This window comes from Pristis pectinata, chromosome 6 (assembly GCF_009764475.1).
Source record: "Pristis pectinata isolate sPriPec2 chromosome 6, sPriPec2.1.pri, whole genome shotgun sequence".
Classification (NCBI taxonomy): Eukaryota; Metazoa; Chordata; class Chondrichthyes; order Rhinopristiformes; family Pristidae; genus Pristis; species Pristis pectinata.
Window position 1 is genome coordinate 104,173,515 of NC_067410.1, and position 12,626 is coordinate 104,186,140.

Sequence of the window (12,626 nt, forward strand, 5' to 3'; positions counted from 1 at the left end):
TGCATACAAAATTAACATTTAAGCAATAATAAAGCAGGATTACTTGAAGGTCAAGAAGCACAGCTTTCAATTTGAAGGCATGCTAGGATGATTTTATTTGTAGAAAATCTGAGCAGAGATCACACCATTTTATTGTCATTGCATTGATAACCTAGCAGTCTGCTAAGTACCCAAGTGTCATCTAGGTATAAGCAAAAATTTAATGCTGTTAGAATTTAAAAGGAAAATGTACACCCCAGACAGCTGACATTTTTAATTCCCCAAACTAGAGAGACATATATTTGCTCATTAGATACCACACTGAATATTCTTTCTCAAAACCTGCGTGCCAGAATGCCTGGAGTTATCTTCTGGTGTTGCTGCTATCTGTCAGGTAACTTCTGTGAGGACTAGCTTCTGTTAAAGGAAAGCCAGCATTTGGCCTTTTTCAAACAAAAACTGTCTCCAACCTCAATTATGAATTTATCCTCTTCTACATTATTTTAAAAGTTTGGCGAGAAACATTCTTAATGAGTGTTACTTTCACGTGAGCTAATCGGATGTTTGAGATACCCGTTGAAAAGCTGCACTGCTAATTCTTACGTTCGAGCTTCTCTCTCTTGCCTTCATCATTACAGCTTCTAAGGTGCACCGTGATAAATAACATTGAGTATGTTTGTGTGGATGTTGCTTTTCTTCACTGCCTGGTAATGCTTGTGTGAGGCACAGAGTAGAGCACACAACTTGAAATGCCACTAAAAAATCTGCTGCAACACTGCAGTGTTGTGTGTTGGTTTGTAAAGTTGAGCACCATTTTTTTTCAGCAAGGTCATTTTTCTGGAAAACGTTAAAGTTCATCTTTCATTCCACTTGTTGGTATATACTATCAGTTTTTATAAGTATAACTTCTGTGATTTGCAAATGACTAGATCCATTTTATTTTAGGTCTCATCTTGCTTCAATGCAGTTAGAGTAAATGAAACTGCTTTGTGTTATTTTTCAAGATCTACTCCAGGATTGTGGAATTTACATCAACCATTGCCTCTTTATATAGAAATATAAAGTCAGCAAAAATGAACAGGTCACACGATGTTACTACAGTTAAAATACTGTGATTATTGGCCATCTATAATAACAGAAAATGTTGGGAAATACTAGGGCAGCAGATTTGTGGATTGTAAATGTTAATTGCTCCCTCCATAGATGCTGCCTGTCAAGACGGCAATTGATAGATTATCAGATAATAAGGGAAGCAAAGTATATGGAATTCCCTGCTCCCTGCACTGGTCCTACTTGATATGCTCCGTAATGCAGCATTTTCCTTTTTTGTTTGCCGCTGTTGTGAGATCAAAGAAGAACATAAATAGAAGCAGCATAGGTCATTTGAACCCTGGTACCTGTTCCACCATTCAATAATATAGTTCATCTTGTGGCTGAGCACCACCTTACTACACAAACCCATATCCTTTGGTTCCCTTAAATACAAATCTATCAATATACTCTTGGGTAGAGAATTCCAAAGATTCGTTATCACTTAATGAAGATTTCTCCTTAATTCTGTGCTACATTGGCTGACCTCTTATTTTAAGATACAGCACCCTGGTTTTAGAAACTGGTTCCCCAGCAAGGGAAATATCAACTCCACATCCAGCCTATCAGCCACTTCAAGTGTATTGCTAAGTCAGATGGTGGTGTTCTGAAACAGCTGGCCATATCTGAATTTTACAACTAAGTTACCACTTAACAGGAAGCAAGTGCGGTAAGGTGAAAACGCCCGATTTGAACTGAGAATTGTAAAGTATATTTGTATAAGAATGTTTAATTTTCACTTATTTTGTACAGCAAGGCAACAGTTTCCATTGGTGCCATCAGTAATGGAGGAAAGATGTCTATATTGCTTAAGGGATGATATTTATTGTTTTTAAAGGACCATTTCAATGAAATAATTGATTTGGATAGGTGGCACTTGAAAAAGATTTGCATTTATGTAGTGCTTTTGGGTCTCTCGAGGCATTCCAAGTGATATGCAGCTAATGACGTGCTTTTGAAGTCTGATCATTCCTATAATGATAGGAAACACTGCAACCAATTTGAATACTGCAAGCTACCACAAACATCAACCTGTTATGATCAGATGACCTGTTTTACTAATGTTGATTGAGTAATTAATACTAGACAAACTATAGGTAAATCTCCCTGTCTTCAGAATATTACTATTTTATCTGGATGTGACCTTGGTTAATGGTTCATTAGGAAGATGGCATTTCTGGCAAGTGCACCACTGCACTGGAATATCAGCCTAGATTTTTTTTCTGTTCATGTCTCTGGAGCAAAACTAGAACCCATCACCTGGCTTGGATGCAAGAATTGTACCAACCAAAAAATGCAATAGCTTTAAAAACTTGTATGGACATTGTACTTGAATAATCTGTCACTGGTTGAATGTCTTCTCATGCTTTTAATGTTGTAAAGTGTTCAAAGGGGATCATGAGCAAAATTGAACCATGTAGTGATAATTAGGCAACTACCAAAAATCTGATCAAACAAATAGGTTTTTAGCATCTTGGAGGGAGGTTAAGGGTTGGGGTGTCTGTAAGGGAGCTTGAAGCTTGTGATCATTGTAGCTGAAGGAATGAACACCAATAGTGGAGGGTTTAAGATGCCAGAAGTGGAGGAGTGCAGATACTGTGATAATGATGGTATTGGTGGTGGAGATCAGAAATTGGGAGGGATGAGGTTGTGGAGGTGTTTAAAACTACAAGTTTATGCTTCTATGACTATTTACATAATTATTTATACTGGAAGCGTGCATTTGGATGTTGACCTTTCTAGTTCATTTAATGTTCTGTTGATCAATTGATAACTACGTGAATTGAGCCGTAACATCGATGTTACTATAAATAGCAGCTTCCACGATTAACCTAATTTTTTTGGCAACTTCCATTTTCTTGTATTAAGGACATTATAGGATATGAAAATAACAGTGGAATAAATGTTTTAATGTAGCCAATCAATTCTTTGAACTGCATTTCAGAAAGCTTAAGGGCACAAACTTTGCATTGTGGTCCAATCACTAAATCTGAATGTAAGCACTTTTATTCTGCTTTATCCCTGTTTTTTCCTGGCAAGGGAGGAGAAAACCAGTGTGTTGAATCCTTCAGACAACAAATTGCAGAGCCTAATTACTTTTTCTCTTGAAAGGGCATAAAATGCAAATGGGTTGGTACATGATTCTCAGGTGAATAAAAAAAAATAAAAGATTTATATAACTAAAGACTTTTAAAAAGTGCAAACTGGATTGTAATGTGAATATCAATTCAAAAATATAGATGTACATTTGTTATTTCAAGATGGCAATAATCTGATTAAGCAACAGTTCAGGTTAAAGAAACTTCAATTACTCTTGACCTTTATTTCCTTGCGTTGTGTGCCACGAGTCATGTGGGACTCTTCATTATAACTCTTACTTGTATGACCTGTTTCTTCACCTAAACAATTACAGTTCCTTTAGTGGCAATAGTTTTTCTGCCTTTGCTACTGCTTATTTAAGTTGGGCTTTTAAATTAGTAATTACAATCATTTAGTAATCATTATTTGTATTGCATTTCAGAATACTGTTTTATATTTCATAAGGATGTAGTCATTTGGGAAACATTTTTTTGGGGGGGGCGCTGGTGTGGTTTGCAGGGTGGGGTGGGAAAATGTGCTGAAAGCAACACATCACATCACAGTACATCACAGAATCTTAACTTTTGAATACACTCAGTTGATGCGGTTTAAAGTGATAATATATGAATACATAGGTGTGCACATTTCCAAGCTTCTAAGTGTAAATACAATGGCCTGTGTTTTGCTGACCATTCCACATGGAACTGCCAGCATTTAACTTTGTAAGTATTACTAAGTATGGAACTTTAACCTGTAAGTGTGCACATTTAATTGACGTTTGTACAGCAGTGTATAAGAAAGGTAAGTTGCATTTTTTGAATGTTTTTGATTTAATGGCTTTTAAATCTTTTATGTCAAGGGCATTCATGAGCTCTCAAAAATATATTGTTAGCTTTATCGATCTGCAAAGCTGGGGATATGACTTTTCCCTCCATCAAACTTCTCGAAGTTATGTAGGATATATGCATGAAAAAGGGCCACTGGCCCAATAAGTCCATCCTGGTGTTTGTACTCCACTCATGCCTCTCCTGTCTTTCCTCATCTTAAACCCTCTGTACCCTTTTCCTTCATGCATGTTCAGCCTATCCTGTAGTGCATCTATACTATTTGCTTCCTGTTGGTAGTGAGTTCTGTGTTCTCAGCACTCTCTGAAGAAGTTTTTCAATTGCCTTTGGATTACTTGGTGTCTGTCTTGTATTGATCATCTCTAGTTGTGCTCTTATCCACGAGTAGAAGCATTACTATTATAATTTTATAGACCTCATATTAGGTTGCCCTTCAGCCACCTCTGCTTGAGGAAAGTCGATCTGTTAGAACAAAAGTGAAGTAGCAGTAGCAGGTTACCCTTTGTCTCCTGTCATTCATGGCTGATCTAATCTTGGCAACAACACCAATTTCCTGTCCTCTTCCCATGCCCTTTGACTCCCTTGTAGTTTAAATGATTATCCTCTTATGTACAAATTCTTCCATCTCTGGCACCTTTTCTGAAACTTCCTGGTACCCTCTTCTGTGTCTCTTTTTCGTTTACATAATATGGCAGCCAGAATTGTATACAGTACCTTTGTGGTTGAAGCCAGGTTCACCACAGATTTTAACTTTCCAATTCCGTTCCTCTAGAAATAAACCCTATTACTTGGTTTGCCTTTTATCTTGCTAACCTGTGGTGCAATGTTTAGCCTTTGGTGTATGTGTATTCCTAAGAACCCTTTGCTCCTCTCCCAGCTATGCTCTCATCATCTTGGTAATATGCGACTCCCCTATTCTCCCTATCCAATGCGGTACCTTGAGTTTCAAGGGCAAGGCTGGTTTAGACCTGTCTACATCACTGTTGTGGTTTGAAGCCTGTGTGCTACACAAGATCTTGTTGGTGAGCTCCAATATACCTGGGCAGCAAGATCGACCATTTGGATCTGGAAGTAGATCACACTCTGCAATTGGAAAATGTAATGTATAAAATGGTGAAGTTTTTTCTAGTTACTGTCTCTTATCCATTGAAGATTTTGCTGTTTCCTATTCAGAGCTGTGCAATGTTTGATATTCAGGCTAGCAGAACTCTTGCAAACGTACAGTGGCATGCAAAAGTTTGGGCACCCCGGTCAAAATTTCTGTTACTGTGAATAGTTAAGTGAGTAGCAGATGAACTGATCTCAAAGTCATAAAGTTAAAGATGAAACATTCTTTTCAACATTTTCAGCAAGATTTGTGTATTATTTTTGTTTTGTACAATTTTAGTGAAAAAAGGAAAGGAGCACCATGCAAAAGTTTGGGCACCCCAAGAGATTTGAGCTCTCAGATAACTTTTACCAAGATCTCAGACTTTCATTAGCTTGTTAGGGCTATGGCTTGTTCACAGTCATCATTAGGAAAGGCCAGGTGATGCAAATTTCAAAGCTTTATAAATACCCTGACTCCTCAAACCTTGTCACAACAATCAGCAGCCATGGTCTCCTCTAAGCAGCTGCCTAGCACTCTGAAAATTAAAATAAATGATGCCCATAAAGCAGGAGAAGGCTATAAGAAGATAGCAAAGCATTTTCAGGTAGCCGCTTCCTCAGTTCGTAATGTAATTAAGAAATGGCAGTTAACAGGAACGGTGGAGGTAAAGTTGAGGTCTGGAAGACCAAGAAAACTTTCCAAGAGAACTGCTTGTAGGATTGCTAGAAAGGCAAATCAAAACCCCCGTTTGACTGCAAAAGACCTTCAGGAAGATTTAGCAGACTCTGGAGTGGTGGTGCACTGTTCTACTGTGCAGCGACACCTGCACAAATATGACCTTCATGCAAGAGACATCAGAAGAAAACCTTTTCTGCATCCTCACCACAAAATTCTGCGTCAGAAGTTTGCAAAGGAACATCTAAACAAGCTTGATGCATTTTGGAAACAAGTCCTGTGGACTGAAAGTTAAAATAGAACTTTTTGGCCGCAATGAGCAAAGGTATGTTTGGAGAAAAAAGGGTGCAGAATTTCATGAAAAGAACACCTCTCCAACAGTTAAGCATGGGGGTGGATCGATCATGTTTTGGGCTTGTGTTGCAGCCAGTGGCACAGGGAACATTTCACTGGTAGAGGGAAGAATGAATTCAATTAAATACCAGCAAATTCTAGAAGCAAACATCACACCATCTGTTCATATTTTTTTAAAAAAGCTGAAGATGAAAAGAGGATGGCTTCAACAACAGGATAACGATCCTAAACACACTTCAAAATCCACAATGGACTACCTCAAGAGGCACAAGCTGAAGGTTTTGCCATGGCCCTCACAGTCCCCCGACCTAAACACCATCGAAAATCTGTGGATAGACCTCAAAAGATCAGTGCATGCAGGACGGCTTAAGAATCTCACAGAACTAGAAGACTTTTGCAAGGAAGAATGGGCGAAAATCTCTCAAACAAGAATTGAAAGACTCTTAGCTGGCTACAGGAAGCGTTTACAAGCTGTGATACTTGCCAAGGGGGTGTTACTAAGTACCGACCATGCAGGGTGCCCAAACTTTTGCTTCGGGCCCTTTTTCCTTTGTTATTTTGAAACTGTAAAAGATGGAAATAAAAGTAATCTTGCTTAAAATATTAAAGAAATGTGTCATCTTTAACTTTATGCTGTTTGAAAATCAGGTCATGTTTTACTTAGCTATTCACAGTAACAAAAATTTTAACCAGGGGTGCCCAAATCTTTGCATGCCACTGTATGTTAGTGAGATTGCATAGAATCAGATCCTTGGGTGCATTCAGGCAGTCCTCTGGTTACAACAGCATTCTGTTCCTGAGAACTGTTCATAACCATAACTCTTTCATAAGTCAAACAGCGTGTGGGAGAGGATCACAGAAATAGCTGTGACTGGAGATTGAGCAGGGGCAGAAAGAGTGGCTGCCAGCTGGCTTCGTGGACTCCGTGCGTGAGCAAGTGAGTCTTCTCAGTACTCCCATCTCTGCTCTGCTGAAACCAGTCCCCGGTTGTTGTGGGGTGGGGGGAGAAGGTGCACAGAATTGCTGTGTTCCCACCTGGTGGAAGATGCCAGTAGCCCTGCAGCAGCTGGCAAATCTATCCCCATCCATCCTGCTGGTTTGTAAGTTCCAGATGCCCATTAGTCATAGGTTAGTAACCTGGGCAGGACCTGTTTGCAGTGTGACATTCTCCGACCAATAGAAAAATGAGAAAAGCCTTTGAGTTTCCTCTTTAATTTGAATTCATCCAATTTCCATTAACATCAATGACTTGTTTTTAATCTCCATTACCTCATCATTCCAAGTATTGAGCCAAGCATAGTTTTTTCCTGAGATTTACTTTTCATTAATATGGTAATTATTTATTGAACAATTTAAAATATTCACTGCACTTGTGCCGTTAACGGCGTCAACGTGCCAAATCTCAATCCTGTCCCCTTTAAGCCATAGAGCTTTTGTTACTCAGATCTTTCTTTGTGGCTTATGGCTGCACCAAGCTCTACAATTTTTTTGCAGTAACTTTCTGCTCTTGCGTAACTGAAGATCTGTGGCAATTGTTAATACTTGGGCAAACCATGTAAAATGTGGCATGAGAATATTTTGCAATGTTGCAAGAATTTAAAATTCTTCCTGCTGCCTCATTGTTCCCAACCCCAAAGATGCTTAAGAGTAATTGTAAATCTAAAAATGAACATTAAACTATGCTCTTAATGGAAGTGATAACCTTCCTGTGTCTTCTATGTTTGTAAAGAATAGACTAGCAGGTACTGAATAAAACACAATCTAATCTAATCTAATTTGATTAACTCCAACAAAATGACCCACGTGACTTAGTCGTTATCACTTTCCTTCTCCCTCCCCACCTAACTTTGTTTGGAGTAAATGGAAATTATATAATAGGTCAGTTGTTCAGAAAGTTTAACTCCTAGAACTCTCAAAATTCAGAATTCCCTTAGTGTTGTGGAAGCAATCTTGAGTATTTTTAAAGTGGGCAGGTAGGCACTTGATAGGGGGATGAAAGGGTGGACAGGAAGGCTGGGTTGAAGTTGCAGTCATATCAGCCATGTTTTTATTGAATGGCAGAGCAAGTTGGGGGTTACACCTAGTTGTCTACACCTCCTAACTCGGTGTAACTTTTCTGCCTCTTGCTAAGGCAGAGCTATGTTTCCAATTAATTCCATACTTCTGTTACATTCTCCATTTGTTACTCATGACCACATAAGTGGGAGTGGGTAGAGGAGTTTTCTTGAGAACTCTGCCAATTGAAAGTAGATATGGAACTTGTCTGATTAAACTCAATGGAGGAGGAAGTTGCATTGGGAGGTACTGTGCCACTATTGGAACACTAATTTGGCTGAATCCAGTGCCCTAAGTATTTTGCGGCTGGCCCCCTTATTTTGAAATGGATATTCTTGCAAAATATTCATGAATATGTATAATGGTGAGGTGTAAAATCAGTGATACCTCATTCTGTTTGTTGCAGTGATAAGTAAGAATGTATTTTCAAATTGCTGAAAGTTCTTGGCTGCTTTAGTATTCAATAAACCTAGTCTCTGAAGACTGAATTTTCCTAGCGCGCTGTTTCTGAGCCACCATACTTCATGGTTGCTGTTCCTGACTGAGTAGGGGAGATTACTCCTTGTGCAAAGAAACATTGCTATCCATTTTTTTTTGGACTGAAGTTTGGGGCCTGCTTAGCAGGAATTCAAACAGGAGTTTGAGAGTCATTGGCTTTATTGTTTTAAAGAAGTAATGTGTCATTTGAGTGTAGTGGGTCAATAAAATTGGTATCATGCTATAGGCAGAGACATTTGGGCTGAGGAAATTCAGCATATCCCCAGTGACTCTCACCAATGTTTTAGAATGCCTTCTATGGTGCATCTATATCTGGATGCATCACACCTTGGCATGGAAACTGCTCTACCCAAGATTGCAAGAAATTGCAGAGAGTTGTGAACTCTGTCCAGTCTATCACAAAAATCAGTCTCCTCTCCATCGAGACATAAGAGACTGCAGATGCTGAAATCTGGAGCAACAGACAATCCTGACACAGGATTTCAACATGAAATGTCGACAATTCTCTCTCCTCCTCCCCAAGATGTTGTTTGACCCACTGAGTTTCTCCAGCAGATTGCTGCTTCCCCCCATTGACTCTGTCTACACTTCACATTATCTTGAAAAAGCAGCCAACATAATGACCCCTCCTACCCAGTCATTCTCTCCCCTCTTTTTCTCTCTCCTTCTCTCCTCTCCTCTTCTCCCCACACCCCCAAGTCTGAGCAGAAGCTATAAAAGCTTGAGAACACATACCACCAGACTTGAGGACAACTTCTATCCTGCTGTTATGAGACTTAAACAGACCTCTTGTATGATAAAGATAAACTCATGATCTCTCAATCTTTCTCCTCATGGCCCTTTTATTTATCTACTTGCGCTGCATTTTCTCTGTAACTGTAATACTATTCTGTATTTTTTTTCCCTGTGGTACTATCTCAATGTGCTTATGTATGGAATGATCCTTCTGGATGGCATGCTGAATCTGGATTCATTGTATCTCAGTACATGTGACAGTCATAAACCAACTACCATTAGGACAGGTGACAAAAACCTTATTTTAAAGTCTGTATTAAGGAAAGTTTTAGGGAGAAGTTTGTAAGGGGAATTCAGCCCAAACTGGTGAATGCACTAGAGCCTATGCTGTTGCAAATGAATTGGGACATGCCCAAGTGGTCAGAGTTAGCAGAAAGCAGAACATTTTGTAAGTACATTGGAGTACAGCTGTAATGTCATAGACAGCATTGAAATGGGCCATTTGGCCCACCATGTCCGCACTGACCAGCGGGCACCCATTAATCCCATCTTCCAGTGCTCAGCCCATAGCTTTCAATGCCTAGGTGGTTCAAGTGCTGGTCTAGACATCTCTTAAATGCTGTTAGCAACTCTGTTGCCACCACTCTCTGGCAGTGCATTCCAGGTACTCTTTGGGTGACAAAAGCCTCCCTCGGATCCCCTTTGAACCCCTTGCCCTAAATCTGTCCTCTAGTTTTATTCACTTCTAAGGGAGAAAGATTCCTGTCTATAAAGACAGAGCAAGAATTTTTTTTCATAAATGAACATCTTGGCTTCTGCTAAAAAGCTTAATAGTTAAATTTTGGGCACTGGTTTTAGCTTCACTTCCACTTTCCACCCTGAATTGAAGGCTTCATTGCTTAAGAAGCAGAGTTAGGCTGCAAATTTACTTTGTGAAGAATGAGATGACTGGCTGTAAACTTTTGCCTTTTGGTGTCTCTAAACTGGAAATCGCTGACACAAGTGTGTTTAACATGGCGACATTGCATCATTTGATTGAAACGTGAATATTTTAAAGTGCATTGTTTAAGCACTGAGAGTCGTGTAGGCCCTTCTTGCTGCCCTACACCTGGTCTGCACTGACCAAGTTAGTATCCAATTAGAGAGATTTATTAGTCACACGTACATCAAAACACAGTGAAATGCATCTTTTTGCATTACTGAGAATGTGCTGGGGGCAGCCCGCAAGTGTCGCCACTCTTCTGGCGTCAACATAGCATGCCCACAGCTCCTAACCCGTATGTCTTTGGAATGTGGGAGGAAACCAGAGCACCCAGAGGAAACCCATGCAGACACATGGGGAGAACATACAAACTCCTTACAGCGGCGGGAATTGAACCCAGGTCGATGGCGCTGTAATAGCGTTACGCTAACCATTACACTACCATGATATACAAATCATGCACTAATTTGACTCTATTCTCCCAACATTCCTATCACTCATCTACATACCAGGGATAATTTAGTGGCTAATTAAGCTACTAACCTACATCATTGGGATGTGGGAGGAAATCAGTTCACCTGGAAGAAACTCGTATAGTCCAGAGGGTGTGCAAATTCCACATGGATAGCATTGGAGGTCAGGATTGAACCTGGGTCGCTGGAGCTGTGAGGCAGCATCTCTACTAGCTATGCCATTATACTACCCACAGAAGCAGTTTGTCCACTATTATTACCTAATTCAATAATAAAATCCCTTTTGCATACATTGTCAAATAAAATGCATTGTAGATTGACCCTATATGGTACAGAGTAGATGTGGCCAAGCTGTTTCCCTTGGTGGGTGACTCCAAGACCAGAGGGCACAATCTTAGAGGGTACAGGTTTAAAACAGATGAGAAGAAATTTCTTTAGGCAGAGGGTAGTGAATTTATGGAATTCCTTGCCTCGTGCAACAGTGGAGGCCAGATCATTGGAGGCATTTAAGGAGGAGATAGATATCTAATTAGTCAAGGTATCAAGGGATATGGGGATAAGGCTAGAAATTGGGGTTGGAATAGCTTTTTTTTGCTCATGGAGCAGACTCTTTACCCCCCCCCCTCCACCCATTTCTCATTTCTTTTTCCCCTTTGGAGCAGACAGCAGACTCGATGGGCCGAATGGCCTACTTCTGCTCCCTTGTTTTGTGACTTCAGAATAGTGGTTTAAGTTAAATTGTACCATTTGCATACTTAAGAGGTCTGCCAATCTAAGGTAGATAAGAAACTTGCATGATTAAAATCAATGGAGGAGATACTGTGGACTTAACTGACAATGAAATATGCAAAACAATGTCAGGTGGAAAGGCAATTTCTAAAAAAAAATATTTTATTAATTTGATTAGGTGGTAGTTACTGACACAAGCTGTTTCTGCTGCAACAACACAGTATGGCAAGCTTTTGATAGTCCAGTTCATACAGGTTGCCCTGTTAGTAAGATGTCTTATTATATTAATCTTGGAAAAACAACATACAAGTTCTTGAGAATGAATTTTGCTGAATTGTTTCACAGGTCTGCATTGAAATCTTTTATTTGCATTTCTGTTCTGACTCTGTTTATTTTGTGATGTAACCGTTATTTAAAAGGGTCAAAAATAAATAGTCATGGGTATAGAGTTTACCAGCCTTTGTCTTACGTTTGTCTTATTATCTGAAAATGGATTCTTTTACCTCTACAGTGTTCTTCCTCGTTTGAGGGTAACTTGCATTTCTATTCTCTGGTTTCTCCATTGGCTGATGAGCACAAGGTGGTAGAGACTCTCCCACAGTGAGGCAGCAAGTGCTTGACAGGGTGATGGGAGGCTGTTGGCACCATCCTTCATTTGAGTCTGGTTTATTATCACTGACGTATGATGTGAAATTTGTTGTTTTGCTGCAGCAGTACAGTGCAAAGACATAAAATTACTATGTTACAAAATAGCGCAAAAAATAGTAGTGTTCATGGACCGTTCAGAAAGCTGATGGTGGAGGGGGAAGAAGCTGCCCCTAAGTCATTGAGTGTGGGTCTTCAGGCTCCTGTACCACATCCCCGATGGTAGTAATGAGAAGAGGACATGTCCTGGGTGATGGTCCATGTCCTGTCTGCTCTTGATGAATAGGGCTCAGTTCTCAAAAGCAATGCCTAAAGCTGGTCCATTTTGAGTGCCTACAGGGTCAGTGCCCCATGAGTCAGTGGGAATGTTGTGCTTTTTGTCATGGAGCTTGGTGTCT

General features: G+C 39.8%; 1 protein-coding gene across 2 annotated transcripts in view; it reads left to right on the forward strand.

Moving 5' to 3' along the window:
• Positions 1-12,626, forward strand: part of LOC127571927 (TSC22 domain family protein 2-like) — a 69,604-nt gene that overhangs the window by 29,383 nt on the left and 27,595 nt on the right. The gene's annotated exons all lie outside the window — the stretch shown is intronic.